A 12257-nucleotide genomic window follows, 5' to 3' on the forward strand; every position below is an offset into this window, starting at 1 on the left:
TTTTTCTTTCTTCTTTTCTTTCTTTTTCTTCCTTTCTTTCTTTTTTCTAATTCTTAAAAAAAAAAAGGAGTAGGTGCAGATACAGTGTGAGACGTAGGGGTGACTGATTTTGTTTGTAGTTCTGCTGTGTGCAGTTAATGTCCCTGATATAGTTTGGATACTTGTCCCCGCCCAAATCTCATGTTAAAATATAATCCCCAATGTTGGAGGTGGCACCTGGTGGGAGGGTGATTAGATATAAAAAAAAAAAAAAATGAAACCATCACCTCATAAAGATACCTGCACTGCCCAGTTCACTGCAGCATTATCACAATAGCTACAAACACAACTAAAGTATCCACTGATAAACTGTGAGATACACACACATACACTCACACATACACATGGGGAGGGGAAGGGGAAGGAATATTATTCAACCTTAAAAAGGAAGGTAATCCTGCCATTTGTCACATGAATGAACCTAGAAGATAGAAAAATACTGCATGATCTCACTTATATATAAAATCTATTTTTTAAAGTCAAGTACAAAGAAGAAGTAGTGAGGGACGGGACGAAACGGGGAGATGTAGGTCAGAGGATTCAAAGTTGCAGATATGATGGATGAGCAAATTTAGAGATTCAATGTAAAATATAAGTACCATATTTAATAATATTGTATTATATTTAGGATTCCTGCTAAAAAGATATTAGATGTTCTTGCCACAAAAAAAAGAGGCAGTAACTATGTGAGATAATGAATGTTAATTTGCTTGACTAGAGCAACCATGTCACTAGGTATATGTATATCAAAACATCATGGTGTATTAATACATACGATAAAGGAAAAAATAAACTAGAAATCAGTAACAGAAAAATAGCTGGAAAATCCCAACATACTTAGAGATTAAACAACATATTTCTAAATAACATGGGGGTCAAAGAAGAACCCTCAAAATAAATTTTAAAATATTTTAACTAAATGAAAGTGATAACACGACTTATCAAAATTTGTGATGCAGCAAAAGCAGAGCTTACTGGGAAATTTATAACACTGAATGTATATGTCAGGAAAAAAATCTGAAATTGATTATCAAAGCTTCCAACTTAGGAAACTGAAAAAAAATAAATCATATTTAAAGTGAAGAGAAGAAAATAAAAACTAGAGCAGAAATCAATTACACTGAAAATAGCAAATACAAGAGAAAAATCAGTGAAACCTTAAATGTTGGTTCTTTTGAAAAGATCAATAAAATCAATAAACCTCTAGCCAGGCTAATAAAACAAGATAAAGGATGCAAATTAAAAATGTCAAAAATGAGGCCATGCAGAGTGGCTCACTCCTGTAACCCCAGCACTTTGGGAGGCCAAGGTGAGCTGATCACTTGAGGCCAGGTGTTCAAGACCAACCTGGCCAACATGGCGAAACCCTAAATCTACTAAAAATATGAAAATTAGCCGGGCATGGTGGCACACACCTGTAATCCCACTATTCCAGTGGCTGAGGCACAAGAATCACTTGAACCCAGGAGGCGGAGGTTGCAGTGAGGAAGATCGCACCACTGCACTCCAGCCTAGGTGATACAGCAAGACTCTGTCTCAAAAAAAAAGAAAAGAAAGAAAGAGAGGCCATCACAAGAGATCCTATGGACATTAAAAGGATAATAAAGGAACACTATAAACAACTCTATGCCCACAAACTTGATAGCCTAGATAAAATGAACAATTTCTTAAAAGAGACGGTATATCAAATCTGACACAAAAATAGATAAAATGAATAGGTCTATATCTATTCAAGAAATTGAATCATGAATTAATAGCCTCTAAAATAGAAAGCACCAGACCCAAACAGGTTCACTGATAATGCTACCAAACCCTGAAGGAGGAAATTGTACCAATTCTCTAAAATCTCTCAGAACACATAACCAGAGAGGATACTTCCTAATCATTCTATGAGGTCTCTATTACCCTAATACCAAAACCAGACAAACACATTACAAAAAAAGAAAGCTCCAGACCAGTATCTCTCATGAACATCAATGTAAAAACTCTCAGCAAAATATTAGCAAATCAAATTTAACAACATACAAAAAGTACTGTACATCATGACCAAGTGGGATTTATCCCATATATGCAAACTTGGTTCAGCATTCAAAAATCAATTAAGGCTGAGGACACTGGCTCACACCTCTAATTCCAGCACTTTGGCAGGCCAAGGTGAGCAGATCACTTGAGCTCAGGAGTTCGAGAACAGCCTGGGCAACAAAGTGAGACCCTTCGTCTCAAAAAAAAGTACAAAAATTAGGTGGGTGTGGTGTCACATGCCTGTGGTCCCAGCTACTTGGGAGGCTGAGGTAGGAGGATAGCTTGAGCCCTGGAGGCAGAGGTTGCAATGAGCCAAGATCACACCACTGCACTCTAGCTTGGGTGACAGAGCCAGATCCTGTCTCAAAAAAAAAAAAAAAAATCAGTTATTGTAATCCATCACATTGACAAGCTTCAGAAGAAAAATCACATGATCATGTAATAGATGCAGAAAACATCTGACAACCCAGTCACAATAAAAATTCTCACTAAAGTAGGAATAGAGGGGAATATACTCAATTTGATATAGAGTAGCTACAAAAAATCCTACAGCTAATATCATACCTAATGAAACTTAAAGCTTTCCCTCCAAGAGATCAAGAACAAGGCAAGGATTCCCTCTCTGATATGGTTATCTGTTCCCTCCAAATCTCATGTTGAAATGTAATCACCAGTGTTGGAGGTGGGGGTCTTATGGGAGGTGACGGGATCATGGGGGCAGATCCCTCATGATTAGTTTAACACCATTCCCTTAGTGATACATGAGTTCTCATTCTGAGTTCACACAACACCTGGTTGTTTAACGTTTAAAAAAGTGGCACCTCCTCCCTTGCTCCTGCTATAGCCATGTGAAACACCTGCCCCCACTTTACCTTCCACCACAATTGCAAGCTCAGCAGGAGTAGATGCTGGCACCACGGAGGTCTCGTACTCCACAGAACCATGAGCCAATTAAACCTCTTTTCATTGTAAGTTACCCAGCCTCAGGTATTTCTTTATAGCAACACAATAACATCCTAATACACCCTCTCTCACCACTGCTTTCCAACAGTGCACTGGAGGTCACAGCTAATGCAGTAAGACAAGAAAAGGAAATAAAAGGTACACAGTTTGGAAAGGAGGAAATAAAACTCTTTGTTTGCAGATGACACGAACATCTATATAGAAAACCAGGCTGGGCACAATGGCTCACACCTGTAATTCCAGCACTTTAGGATGCCGAGGCAGGTGGATCACAAGGTTAGGAGTTCAGGATCAGCCTGGCCAACATAGTGAAACCCCATCTCTACTAAAAATACAAAAAATTAGTGGGCCATGGTGGTGGGTGCCTGTAATCCCAGCTACTTGGGAGGCTGGGCCAGGAGAACTGCTTGAACCTGGGAGGCGGAGGTTGCAGTGAGCCAAGATCATGCCACTGCACTCCAGCCTAGGCAACAGTGCAAGACTCCATCTCAAAAAAAAAAAAAAAAAAGGCCGGGTGCGGTGGCTCACACCTATGATCCCAGCACTTCGGGAGGCCGAGGCAGGTAGATCATGAGGTCAACAGATCAAGACCATCCCGGTCAACAAGGTGAAACCCCATCTCTACTAAAAATACAAAAATTAGCTGGGCATGGTGGCACACGCCTGTAGTCCCAGCTACTCGGGAGGCTGAGGCAGGAGAATTGCTTGAACCCAGGAGGTGGAGGTTGTGGTGAGCCGAGAGAGCGCCATAGCACTCCAGCCTGGGTAACAAGAGCAAAACTCCATCTCAAAAAAAAAAAAGAAAAGAAAGAAAATCCAAAAGAACTGAAAAAACTTTCCAGAAACTAATAAGTAAAAACAGCAAAATTGCAGAATATACGTTAATATATAAAAGTCAATCACTTCCTATATGCCACCAGTGAACAAGTGGAATTAGAAGTTAAAAGTATAGTATCATTTACATTAACAACTCAATAAATGAAATATGTAGGTATAAATCTAACAATACATGTAAGATCTATATGAGGAAAACTATAAAGCTCAATGAATGAAATCAAAGATCTAAATAAATGAGAAGATATTTCAATTCCATGAAATACTCAATATTGTCAAGATGTCAGTTCTTCCCAACTTGATCTATGAGATCAATGCAATACCAATCAAAATCCCAGCAATTTTTTATACGTATCAATGAATTAAATCTAAAGTTTATATGGAGAGGCAAAAGACCCAGAATAGCCAAAACAATATTGAAGAAGAAAAAAGAGAACTGACACTAACCAATCTTCAAGACTTAAATAAAGCTACAATAACCAAGACAGCATGGTATCAATGAAATAGACACATCGATCAATAAAACAAAATAGAGGGCCCAGAAATCGACCCATATAAATGTAGTCAATTGATCTTAGACAAAAAAACAAAGGCAAAACAATGGAGAAAGTCTTCTCAACAAATGGGGCTGGAACAACTGGACATTTACATGCAAAACAATGAACCTAGACACAGATCTTACATCCTTTACAAAAAAAAAAATGAATTCAAAGTGCAAAAGTATAAGACAACCTAAATGCAAAGTGCAAAAAAAAAGTATAAAACTCCTAGAAGATAACACAGGAGAAAACCTAGATGTCCTTGAGTTTGGTGATGGCTTTCTGGATACAATACTAAGGTCATATAATCTATGAAAGAAATAATTGATAAGCTGGACTTAATTAAAAACTTCTTCTGCTTTGTGAAAAACACTGTCAAAAGAATAAAAAGACAAGCTATAAACTGGAAGAAAATATTTGCAAAAGACACATCTCTGATTCAGGATGTTAACAGTAAGGGAGGCTTTGGAGAGGAACAGAGCACAGACAGGAACTCTCTGTATTGCCCATTCAATGTTGCTGTGGACCTAAAACTGCTCTAAAAGATAGTCTATTTGAAAACAAAACTGCACACCTGTAATCACAGCCCTTTGGGAGGGTGAGGCGAGTGGATCACCTGAGGTCAGGAGTTCAAGACCAGCCTAACTGACATAGTGAAACCCCATCTCTACTAAATACAAAAAAAAAAAAAAAAAAAATTAGCCAAGTGTGGTGGCACATGCCTGTAATCCCAGCTACTCAGAAGGCTGAGGCAGGAGAATCACTTGAATTCAGGAGGGAGGTTGCAGTGAGCCAAGATCATGCCATTGCACTCCAGCCTGGGCATCAAGAGCAAAACAAAAGTCTCAAAAACAAAACAACAACAACAACAAAAAACCCAAAACAGAGGTCTGGTGAAGCATATAAAGAGCTTGGAAGTAATCCCTCTCATCCTCATCACAACAGCAACAAAACACCAAACAAATTAAAAAATCAAAACTCTTCTTATATCCAACGGAGAACTCAGATGAAGGGCAAACTATTGTTCCAAAAATTGGAGAGGTACATACAGAAAATCACAACTTACCAGCAGAATCCCAAGAACAGAAACCATTGTGGGAACTAACTAGTAGCAGAGTAGAAAAATCTGGTGTAATTGACAAACTGCTGGAGGTGCAATGCAGACAACTATGAGAATTAAAAGCTGCAGGGAAGCCAGCCTTACAAAGGGCCTTCACGCTTCTGTGAGTTTTTATCTTTACAACCCCTAGCATGTTACCACAGTTAACATGAGAGAAAAATACTCACCCCCTAGTTAGGGGGAGGGGTGGGGGCATAGTTATTTTGAATATTCCCAGAGTATTTTGTTCTTCTTAAAAAACTTGCCCTCAAACTATTTTACCAGAGTCTAACCTACTAGAGTTTTACAGACTGACTGACCTTAGGGAAAGGAAATATCCAACTTTAGCCCACTCTAACTTTTGAGAAAGGGGAAGGGAAATAACCAACTGAAGCCTTCAACATGGGAGATGAAAAATGGCCAACTCCAGCCCCTTCTAGCCTTCCTGTCTAACCTGTGGGTCAGGGATGAGAAACATTCATGAAGGTCACAAGTCAGAGGAAAGATTACAGGACTATAGAACACACTTCCTCACCCCAAAACTTTACCACTGTTTGAATGGGGCTCCTTATAGTAACAGAAGAACGTAACTGAAGGAAAACCACATCCCAGATCTTACTTAAGAAAAAATGCTAAGGGAATCCCAATGCCAATGGGGGACACAAAATCAAGGTCACCAGGGGAAATTTTAGTCTCTGAAACCTATAGTATGGCAAACAGCAAATACAATACAACCTATAATGAGATAAATATAAAACACTAAAGACCTATTTACTTCAGTTGCTTTCAGATCCAAGTATATCATGTTTGGTTTTCAACCAAAAATTACAAGGCATACTAAAAGACAAAAACAAAAACACAGTTTGGAAGAGACTCAGCAAGCATTACAAACAGACTCAGACATGGCAGAGATGTTGGAATTTAAGTTTGGAGACACTAAAATGTTCTGGAGATGAACTGTAGTGACGATTACACCATAGTGTGAATGTACTTAATTTCACTTAAAAAATGGTTAAATGGTCAATTTTATGTTATGTGTATTTTACCACAGTAAAAAAGAAAAAAAAAATCAAGAGGTAACAAACATGTAAGCTATTAAACCATGAAAAGACATGGAGAAATTTTAAATGCATATTGCTAAAGTGGCAGAAGTCATTCTGAAAAGGATATATATTTTAAGGTTCTAACTGTATGACACTGCAAAGATAAAACTACAAAAACAGTAAAAATATCAGTGGTTGCCAGAGTTTCAGAAATAAGGAGGGAAGAATGAACAGATGAAATTCAGATTTTTTTAGGACAGTGAAATCATTCCATATGATACCATATGTTCCACCGTAATAGTGGAAACATGTCATTATTCATTTGTCAAAACCTAAAGAATGTGCAAAACAGAGTAAAGCACAATATAAACTATGAACTTTAATAATAATGTATTGGCCAGGTGCAGTGGATCAAGCCTGTAATGTCAGAACTTTGGGAGGCTGAGGCAGGCAGATCATTTGAGATCAGGAGTTCAAGACCAGCCTGACCAACATGGTGAAACCCTATCTCTACTAAAAATATTTTTTACATTAGCTGGGCATGGTGGCACACGCCTGTAATTTCGGCTACTTGGGAGACTGAGACAAAAGAATCGTGTGAACTCAGAAGGCAGAGGTTGCAGTAAGCCAAGATCACACCACTACACTCAAGCCTGGACAATCCAGTTAGACTCCATCTCAAAATAAATAAATAAATATATAAAAATTATGTATCAATACTAGCTCATCAATTATAACAAATATACCACACTACTGCAACACAGAAAGGAGGGAAAGAGAAAATAGGAAATAAAAATTCTCTATTTCCTGCTCAATTTCTCTGTAAACATAGTTACTTCCTAAAAAGATCTACTAATTATTTTTAAACAATAGAATATCTAAACAAAACACTAACAAGGAAACAGAAGATGTGAACAACACTATAAACAACTAGACCTAATAAGAATCATAGAACGTTTCATCTGAGAGCAACTGAATATACATTATTTTCAAGTACAAATGGAACATTACCCAAATGGACCATGTGTTAGGCCATAAGACCTCAAAATTTTAAAATAATTAAAATCATAAGGTATAGTCTCAAATCAAAATGCAACGAATTTAGAAATCAACAACAGAAGAAAGAGAAACTCGCAAATATGTGGAAATTAAGCAACAGACTTCCTAAATAACCAATACGTCAAAAAAAAATCACAAAAAAGAATTTTAAGGTATTCTGAGATGATAAAAACACCACACACCAAAACTTATGAGATGCAACTAAACTGGTACTCAGAGGGAAATTTGCAGTAATAAACGTGTATATTACAAATAGAATAAAGATCAATATTCTTGTTTTCCATCTTAAACTAGAAAAGAGAAAACTAAACCCAAGCAAAGCAGAAGGGTTAAAATGCAAATAAGTGAAAAAGAGAATAGTGGAAAACAATCAAACCAAAAGTTAGTCTCTTGAATATGAACAAAATTTTAAACCTTTAACTAGACTCACCAAGGAAAAAAAAGATTCAAATTACTAAAATCAGAAATAAAAAAGGGGAGTTTGCTACCAACTTTACAGAAATACAAAGCATTACAACAGAATACTATTTTTAAACTGTATGTCAACAAATTTGATAACTTAGAGAGGCCAAATGCCCAGAAAAATCACACATTACTGAAAATGACTTAAGAAAGAATAGACAATTTGAATAGACCTACAAAAAGAAAAAAGAGTGATTTAGTAATTAAATACTATGCCTCAACCTGCAAAAAAAAAAAAAAACAGTCCAGACCCATTTGATATAACTTATCAAACTTTCAAAAAATCAATGCCAATTCTTCAGAAACTCTAAAACAATAGGAACACTTTCAATTCACTTTATGAAGTCAATATCACCCTGATACCAAACTAGACAAAGGCATCAAAAAAAAACTACAGACCAATGTATCTTACAAATATAGATGGAATAACTCTAAACAAAATACAAGTGTGTGTGTGTGTGTGTGTGTGTGTATTTCTATGACAGCCAACACATAAAATGTTTATACACTGTGACAAAGTGAGTTATTTTCACAAAGCTGGTTTAATAACGTAATATCAATTAATGTAATACATCAATTAATAATTTGTCAAAATTATCATTAAAAACACTCAAGAGGCTGGGCGCAGTGGCTCACACCTGTAATCCCTGCACTTTGGGAGGCCAAGGTGGGTGGATCACCTGAGGTCAGGAGTTCGAGACCAGCCTGGCCAACACGATGAAACCCTGTCTCTACTGAAAGTACAAAAAGTTAGCTGCATGTGGTGGCGGGCGTCTATAATCCCAGCTACTGGGAGGCTGAGGCAGGAGAATCGCTTGAACCCAGGAGGCAGAGGTTGCAGTGAGCCGAGATCACGCCATTACACTCCAGCCTGGGTGACAACAGTGAAACTTAAAAAAAAAAAAAAACCCTCAAGAAATTAGGACAGAAACTTCATCAATATGATAAGGGCATCTATTAATAATCCACAACTAACATCATACTTGGGGGTAAAAGACTGGATGCTTTCTCCCTAAGACAAGCTTGTCCAACCCACAGCCCAGGACCGTGAATGTGGCCCACCCCAAATTTGTAAACTTTCTTAAAACGTTATATTTTTGCAATTTTTTTTTTTTTTTTTTTTTTTTTTTTAGCTTATCAGCTTTTGTTAGTGCATTTCCTATGTGGCCCAGGGAAGCCAAAAGATTGGACACTCCTACCCTAAGATCAGGAACAAAAAAGCATATACACTTTTATCCCTCCTATTCAAATATTTTACTGAAGGTTCTAGCCAGGGCAATTAGCCAAAAAATAAATAAATAAAAGGCATCCAGATTGGAAATAAAAAATAAAGCTATATATATTTGCCCTTAACCCACAAACAATCTATTAGGATGAAAAAACAAGTTCAGAAGAGATTCAGAAACAATATTAATATATAAAAATCAAGTGTTTTTAAACACTTGCAATGAATAACCCAAACATTCAATTAAGAAAAATAATTCAACATAGACAGCACTAAAAAATAAAACACTTAGGATAATTTAAGGAAAAAAGTACAATTCTGAAAACTATAAAACATTACTGAAATTTAAAGATCTAATTACAGTTGAGTGCCACATAAGAACATTTCCATCAACTACAGACCACATACATAATAGTGGTCCTATAAGATTATAATACCAGCTGGGTATGGTAGCTTATGTCTGTAATCCTATCACTTTGGGAGGCCAAGGTGGGCAGATCATGTGAGGTCAGGAATTCAAGACCAGTCTAGGCAACATGGCAAAACCCAATCTCTATTAAAAATACAAAAATTAGCCAGGTGTGGTGGCACAGACCTGTAATCTTAGCTTTCAGGAGGCTGAGACATGAGAATCACTTAAGCCTAGGAAGCAGTGGTTGCGGTGAGCTGAGATTATGTCACTACACTCCAGCCTGGGCGACAGAGAGAGACTGTCTCAAAAAAAAAAAATGATAGATAGATAGATAGATAGATGTGTGTGTCTGTGCGCGCACGTGTGTGTATACCATATTTTTACTGTACCTTTTTGAAATATTTGTGCTAGATACACAAATGCTTGTGTATATAGTGTACATACACAAACCTAGATGGTATAGCCTACTACACGCCTAGGCTATATATTCTAATCGATTGCTCCTAGGCTACAAACCTGTACAGCATGTTACTGTACTGAATACTGTAGGCAGTTGTAACTACAACTGATGAGACTATATAGCCTAGGTGTGTAGCAGGCTATACCATCTAGGTTTGTGTATGTACACTACAGGATGTTTGCACAATAATGAAATAGCGTAATGACACATTTCTCAGAATGTATCCTCATCATTAAGTGACACATGACTATATAAATGAAGGGATATCCCATGTTCACGAACCAGATGATTAGGCCAGGTGCAGTAGACTATGGCTCACGCCTGCAATCTCAGCACTTTGGGAGACCAAGGCGGGTGGATCATTTGAGGTCAGGAGTTTGAGATCAGCCTGTTCAATACGGTGAAACCTCGTCTCTACTAAAAATACAAAAATTAGCCAGGCACGGTGGTGTACACCTGTAATCTAGCTACCCTGAAGGCTGAGGCAAGAGAACTGCTTGAACCCGGGAGGCAGAGGTTGCAGTGAGCTGAGATCACACCACTGCACTCCAGCCTGGGCAAAAAAGCAAGACTCTGTCTCAAAATTAAAAAAAAAAAAGGACCAGATGATTTAATATCAAGATGACAATATTCCCAAATTAATCTATAGATTCACTGGAATCTCTATCAAAATACTAGCTGGCTTCTTTGTAGAAATTGACAAGTTAATCTAAAATTCATATGAAGTTGCAAGAGGTTCCAGAATGGATAAAATATCTTGAAAAAGGAAAGCAAAGTTGGACGACTGAATTCCCCATTTACTTACTATAAAGCAATATTAATCAAAAGATTGTCTCCTAGTCGGGCACGGTGGCTCACGCCTATAATCCTGGCAGACTGAGGCCAAGGTGGGCAGATCGCTTTGGCCCAGGAGTTTGAGATCAGCCTGGGCAACATGATGAGACCTCATCTCTACAAAAAACACAAAAATTAGCCAGGCATATTGGCACGTGCCTGTAGTTCCAGCTACTTGGGAGGATGAGATAGGAGGTTCACTTGAGCCCAGGAGGTGGAGGTTGCAGTGAGCCAAGACTGCACCACTGCATGCACTCCAGCCTAGGCAAGAGAGACACCTGTCTCAGAAAAGAAAAAGAGTATCTCCTGGCATAAGGTGGGCATATAGATCAATGAAATAGAATTGGGAATCCAGAAATAAACCCATTTATCTATAGTTAACTGATTTTCTACAAGGGTGCTAAGACCAAATGGTGCTGCAGAAAGAAAAATACTCTTCTTCTAAGTGAGAGCTAAACAACATGTACATGTGGAAGCAGAGTATGGAATCACAGAAAGTGGAATTTTGGAATGGTAGCAGTGTCAGAGTAGGGTGGATGATGAGAAATTACTTAATGAGTACAACATAGGCCACTCCAGTGATGGATACGCTAAAAGCCCTGACCTGACCACTATGCAATATATCAATGTAACAAAATTACACTTGTACTCTAATTTACACAAATAAATAAAAAATTTTTTTAAAAACAGTTCTGGGTAGTCACATACAAAAGAATAAAGTCTGAACCCTTTCTTCACACCATATACAAAAATTAACTCGAAATGGATCAAAGACCTACATGTAAGAGCCAAACTATAAAATCTCAAAGAAAACATAGTAGGTCCTCATGACCTAACATTTGTCAAGGGATTGTATCTTGTCAATGTGTGTGTGATGTTCCTCTCCCTGTGTCCGTGTGTTCTCATTGTTCAGCACCCACTTATGAGTGAGAACATGCAGTGTTTAGTTTTCTGTTCTTGAGTCAGTTTGCTGCGAATGATGGTTTCCAGTTTCATGCATGTCCCTGTAAAGGACATGAACTCATCTTTTTTATGGCTGCATAGTATTCCATGGTGTATATGTGAAAATGTGGGGGACTTTTTAAGTCCTTGAGAAAACACTGACGGTACTGCTGATTGACCTGTGTTCCAGCCTCAGCCATTCAAATGCAAAGATCTCTTGTGACTCCTTGTCTAATGCAAAAGAAGGCATCTTTTTGATCCAAATTTGCAAACCAACATAGTTCTCCTGATAAGGTGATCAGCAAGCTATAGCGGCTAGGTACC

At 37.7% G+C, this 12257-nt stretch overlaps 1 protein-coding gene across 3 annotated transcripts in view; it reads right to left on the bottom strand.

Annotated features, from left to right (window-relative positions):
• LOC105706663 (centrosome-associated protein ALMS1-like) overlaps positions 1–12257 on the bottom strand; it is a 103547-nt gene that overhangs the window by 49806 nt on the left and 41484 nt on the right. The gene's annotated exons all lie outside the window — the stretch shown is intronic.

Source organism: Aotus nancymaae, unplaced genomic scaffold (assembly GCF_030222135.1).
Source record: "Aotus nancymaae isolate 86718 unplaced genomic scaffold, 86718_ANA_hifiasm-v0.15.2.pri h1tg000338l, whole genome shotgun sequence".
Lineage (NCBI taxonomy): Eukaryota > Metazoa > Chordata > Mammalia > Primates > Aotidae > Aotus > Aotus nancymaae.